The following is a 6000-nucleotide window of genomic DNA, read 5'->3' on the forward strand; positions in this document are numbered from 1 at the left end:
CAAGTAACTCCTCTTCTTCCCCCTTTTATTCTATATGCTTCGGAAGGAAGTCACTATGCGTGGCTTATACTTAAAGAGTAGAAAGTTATGGTCCACCTGTTTGAGGGCAGAGTATCTGCACAAATTATTTGAACTTCCTATTAATTCAGTCGTTTATTTATATCGGAATGGACTCAAGGCTTTTTAAAATACTACTTTGAGTTATATTGCCCCAAATCCTTGTTTATTTATTTTCTTGATCAAATTTTTCCAGCTTTGCCCATGGGGAGCTCTTTTATTTGGTTTCTTTTTTTTTTTTTTTTTAAAGATTTTATTTATTAATTTTGACAGAGAGAGATCACAAGTAGGCAGAGAGGCAGGCAGAGAGAGTGAGAGGGAAGCAGGCTCCCTTCAGTGCAGAGAGCCCGACGTGGGACTCGATCCCAGGACCCTGAGATCATGACCTGAGCTGAAGGCAGCGGCTTAAACCACTGAGCCACCCAGGCGCCCCTTTTATTTGGTTTCTTGTCCCTTTCACGTGCTCCTTCATTGTGGGGTGTGTGTGTGTGTGTGTGTGTGTGTGTGTGTGTGTGTGTGTCTTTTGAAGCATTTCCTTAATTTCTGGGTCTACAAGATGTTCCAGGCTCACCTTGTATATTTCATATCCCAGTCCTAGAACCAGTTATTTCTTTAAGGAACCCTGGTTCCTTTTACTGCAGAATGGTATTAGAAATCAGGATCCGGATGCTAGGTATGCTCATTGTTACTGCGGTGTCTTTGTTTCTCAGGTGAAAGGGAAAGGGACTATATGTGCACATACTAAACCAGAGATTTGCACATATGCATGACTATTTCTTTCTTTCTTTTTTTTTTTTTTTAAGATTTTATCTATTTGACAGAGAGATCACAAGTAGGCAGAGAGGCAGGCAGAGAGAGAGGGGGAAGCAGGATCCCCTCCGAGTAGAGAGCCCGACGTGGGGCTTGATCCCAGGACCCTGAGATCATGACCTGAGCTGAAGGCAGAGGCTTAACCCACTGAGCCACCCAGGCACCCCTGCACGACTATTTCTATATGTAACTATTTGTATCTATATTAAGCCAAACATGAGTTCATACAGCAGTCTCCAACTTCAATCCATTACCACATGGATCATTCTAGTCACCTCCCTTTGCTCCAACAGGGAGATACCGGACTCCTACCATCCCACATCCACTCATTTAATTATTCAACTTCAGTATACATGTACAGCAGTACCCAGATTGTTAACATGTCCCCCTGTGGAAGGCAACTTTATCAACGAGTTTTCCAGAGAGTCTGGAAGACATTTTTCTGGATGGCCACGGGCCTGGTATCATACAGCAGTTCTGTTACTAAGGGAGAATGGGATAATCAATAAGGGAACACAATGGTCTCCACCATAGAATGCATTGAAGTGACAGGTCACAAAAGAGAAAAATACAGCGGCCTTATGTTGAATTTTGGCTGAGTTTCTATGAGAAAATCAATTGTTTTCTTCTACAGACTGCAACCTTTTGACACAACGGTCATTTCCTTCTTTGGCCACAACACCAGTTCCCTCTTCTTTTGGCTTCCACGGCCGTCAGCCACCACTAACAGATGTAAGAAGCAACCCTATTGAGCACACTATAAACGGAGATGTAAAAGGGCACAGCAGGACAATGGAAATGTTCCCTGGTTGCTGGGTGGCAAAGGCGGCAGAGTTTGCAAATGGGTGCTGACTGACCCTATGACAAGGAGAAAGAAATATAGGTGATGGGATGGCTTTTTCCAAATGATGGTTAGTGAGGCCCCATCCACAACTTTGACTAATCTGTGCCCCTTCATTGATCTATTATCAACTCAGTTGTGGGGCACCTCGGTGGCTCAGTCCTTAAACAACTGCTTTCGACTCGGATCGTGATCCTGGTGTCCTGAGATCAAGTCCCACGTTGGGCTCCCTGCTCTGCTAGGAGCCTGCTTCTCCCTCTCCCACTCCCCCTGCTTGTGTGCCCTCTCTCTCGTTGACTCTCTCTTGTCAAATAAATAAACAAAATATTTTTAAAAAATCAGTTGTCAGCTTTGCGCAGTGGCAGTATCGTAGCCAATGAGGTTTATCCGAGGCGCGATTATTGCTAATTGAAAAAAATCAGTTGTCAATGTGCTATTTTCATCCAGTGGCAGTTGGCAGTTCTAGAACAAACCCTTCCATACCCACTCTCCAAACGTGACCTGAGATCTAGGCACTGTTATGCCAACATATGGGAAAGAACAAGCAACTCTACACAAGGAAATCTAAAGTTTTCCCCATCACAGGTGAAGATTCAGAGATTAAGATTCTTAAAAAAAGAAAGTGATGCGTAGGAAGGGGGCTTTGGAGGTTTGATCATCTCAGTTTGAATCCTATCTCTGCCACAGAGTAGCTGTGCAACCCTAAGTAAAGCATTTGCTGCCATTTATATTAAAAGGATAATAACATATTAAACATAATTCCTAAAAATAATATCAAAATGGTGTATTTTATTAATATTTAAAATGATGTGTGACAAACCCTGTAGAATTTTCTAGCACAAAGAGAGAAACTTAATTCATGCAAATTTACAAATCCTTTAGGAAGTCGAGGGATCCCAGGGTGGAATGCAGAATGTGATAAAACCGTCTCACACTTGTATGAAACAACCTCACACCCAGGGTGGGAGGTGAGGGGAAAAAGCATCAACCTAAGGAACTGTGGAAATGTATGGAGGGTGGCAGGCTACAGGCAAAAGAAAGTGTATGTTCACACTCTGCTCTAGATGGGAGCGAAATGTGAAACTTCCTGTAAGCATCCTAAAAATGAGGGGGGGTACCCTTCTCCTCACTTTTTTCCTTTCCTACTGGGTAGAATAGTCCTTGTGGCCCAGGTGGAACATCCATCTTGGACATGAGGTGGAAGACAAGCGTTGAGGAGGATGGGGACAAGAAGATAGAAGAAGCCTATCTTTTTTTTCATGATTATGGAGCCACCATGCCAGCTGAATTTATGTAGAATGAAAAAGAAACTTCCGCCTTGTTTAACTCACTCTTTTTTTTTTTTAAGATCTTTTGTTATTTATTTGAGAGAGAGAGAGCATGAGCAGGGGGAGTGCCAGGGAGAGAGGGGGAAGCAGGTTCCCCAGTGAGCAGGGAGCCTGATGCTGGGCTCGATCCCAGGACCCCAGGATCATGACCTCAGCCAAAGACAGACGCTTAACCGACTGAGCCACCTAGGCGCTCCTGTTCATCTTATTCTTAATTTGAATTTCCTGTTACAGATGAATCTAATCCCAACTAATATAGATTTTACTTGTACCTTTTCCTCCCTGCCTTTTAACACTTCACCAATTCCTGGATCCCTAAAAAAATGAGGATGCGTAACTTTTCCTGGTGTAACTCCCTTGTAAGCCGTTCTGCAGTATCAGTAAGCACCTATCCCAGCCGATGAAAGGGATGCCCAAAGTGGACTCTTGCTCCCCAAAAGTCTACGCCCTTGCATGGAATAATAACAATTGCCAGGAGCATAATTTGTATTAACTCATCATCCTCACAAAAGAGTTATTTAAATGGTCAAACAGTATACATTGAGCTCTTGTTTCCTTTATATCAAATGTACATACTTACTGAATTTGGGGAGAAATGCCAAGAAATGTCGCCTTTAAAAATGTAAAGCTTAGGGGGCACCTGGCTGGCTCAGCGGGTTGAAGCCTCTGCCTTCGGCTCAGGTCATGATCCCAGGGTCCTGGGATCAAGCCCCACATCGGGCTCTCTGCCCGATCGCCACATCGGGAAGCCTGCTTCCCCCCCCTCTCTCTGCCTGCCTCTCTGCCTACTTGTGATCTCTCTCTGTCAAATAAATAAATTTTTTTTAAAAATTTAAAGGTTAGGCAGTAGGAGTCTAAGATCTCTCTCTCCCCACTCCCCCTTGGACTTTGATGTTCCACTGGATTTGGGAACTATAAGCCTGTTCAAAGAATGACGGATCAGAAAAGGAAGATGGTGGTTAGTAGTTTGCTAGGTGTCAATTTCACAATGGTTACTTAGCAACAGCTGGAATCAGTAGCTAAAAGGAGTAGTGCCAGTGACTTAGAGTGGAAAACTTCCCTGAGCTACAGACGTGCTCCACTAAACATTGTGTCTGCGTGGTTTTCAAAATAAGAAACAGCTTTTGGGGTAACATGGGCTCATGCACAACGGACCGTCTGTTTTATTTGTCCTGTCTCACCTTCTGACAGGGTGAATGGGCTTGCCATGTTTATAGAAAACCACTCAAGGTGTGAAGAACATATGATAGCATTTGAAGCCAAAACAAAATCTCTTTAAAGCTCCTAGATGCCAGGAATGGCAGCTCTGTGAAGACACGATTAAAAATAAATAAACAAAATTTTCAAAGTCCACTTTTAAGTAAGAAAATTGGGTTTCCTTAAACTCACAGAATAAGGTTGAAGAGTTTAAAACAGTATTAATTTAAAAATTTTTGTTATGTATTCTAAGAACACTGTAACCTAGCCTCTCAAGTTTTCACCTATTTATGTTCAGTTCCAGAAAACTAAGACTAATACCTATAAAAACAGAAATGCAGGCTATAGTTCAGGGCTGGTCGTATTTGACAATTATATTCTATCATTAAGCTGCACCTTTATTTCCTTTGTGTTAAGCCTCTCTCCTTGTTTATATCTATTTTCTATCTATATTTTAAAAATCATAAAAATATTTCATCTGTATGATTACTTTGTGGCATCTTTGGGGTTCTAACCTCTCAAAAGGAAAGCCTCTCAATAGTTTAAATACACATCACCCATGCTATATGGGCTAGAAATGAAATTTTCGTTAAAAATAAAATTTTGGGTGCTGGGGTGGCTTGGTTGGTTAAGGGTCTGACTCTTGGTTTAGGTTCATGTCATGATCTCAAGGTCGTGAGATCAAGCCGCACACAGGGTTCCATGCTCAGTGTGGAAGCCTGTTTGAGATTCTTTCCCCTCGGGGAACCTGGGTGGCTCAGTCGTTAAACATCTGCCTTTGGCTCAGGTCATGATCCCTGGGTCCTAGGATGCAGCCCTGCATCGGGCTCCCTGCTCAGCAGGAAGCCTGCTTCTTCTCCCTCTCTCACTCCCCCTGCTTGTATTCCCTCTCTTGCTGTCTCTCTCTGTCAAACAAATAAAATCTTTTTAAAAAAGAGATTTTTCCCCTCCCTCTCCCTCTGTTCCTCCCCCTGCTCACATGTGCTTGCTCCCTTCCCCTCTCTCTCTCAAATAAATAAATCAATAAAATCTTTAAAAAAATTAGAATAATTCACAGGGGCTCAGATATTTGTACACCAATGTTCACAGCAGCATTATTCATAGTAACTAAAAGCTGGAACAACTGAAGTGTCCGTTAGCAGATGATGGCCAAACAAGTGTGCTACATATAAAAAATAGAATAGTATTCAGCCTTAAAGAGGGATGAAATTCTGATGCATGCTCCAACAGGGATAAACCTCGAAGACCTTATACTGAGTGAAATAAGCCACAAACACAGAAGGACAAATATTGTATGATTTCACTTATGTGAAATATCTTGTACTGTGTCATCTCGGTTCCCTGCCTGCTGGGTATGTTCAGCCAATGGAAAGACTAGCGGCCCCACATCTCCAGAGTCCCAAAGAGGTAACTACTTCCCAGAAGAAATATGGTGTCTTTTTCTGGGTTCTTCCAAAAGCAGATCTTGAAACAAGGACTTGAATGCAAGTAATTTATTTGGAAGGTGATCCCAAGAAATAGTGGCATGGAAGTGAGAGGGAGAAACATGGCAGAGAAGAAAACAGACAGAAGGGTATACCATCAAGCAAGACATCCTTAGGGACAATTGAGGTTTAATCTGTTGGGAGAAAGCTTAGCAATGGTGAAGTGTATGCACTTGAGAGCGGTCCCACTTGAGGGGTGGGGAGTTAGTCTTTATCACCCATTCCCATCTGTCATTGAGAGAAGACTGGTCCGCGGACGTGTACGTGACGATGCAAAGACTGT

At 42.7% G+C, this 6000-nt stretch overlaps 1 pseudogene; it reads left to right on the top strand.

Annotated features, from left to right (window-relative positions):
- The first annotated feature begins 2055 nt into the window (after window positions 1-2055).
- LOC123937681 lies at window positions 2056-2185 on the top strand (annotated as a pseudogene).
- The last annotated feature ends 3815 nt before the right edge of the window (window positions 2186-6000 follow it).

This window comes from Meles meles, chromosome 2 (genome assembly GCF_922984935.1).
Source record: "Meles meles chromosome 2, mMelMel3.1 paternal haplotype, whole genome shotgun sequence".
Lineage (NCBI taxonomy): Eukaryota > Metazoa > Chordata > Mammalia > Carnivora > Mustelidae > Meles > Meles meles.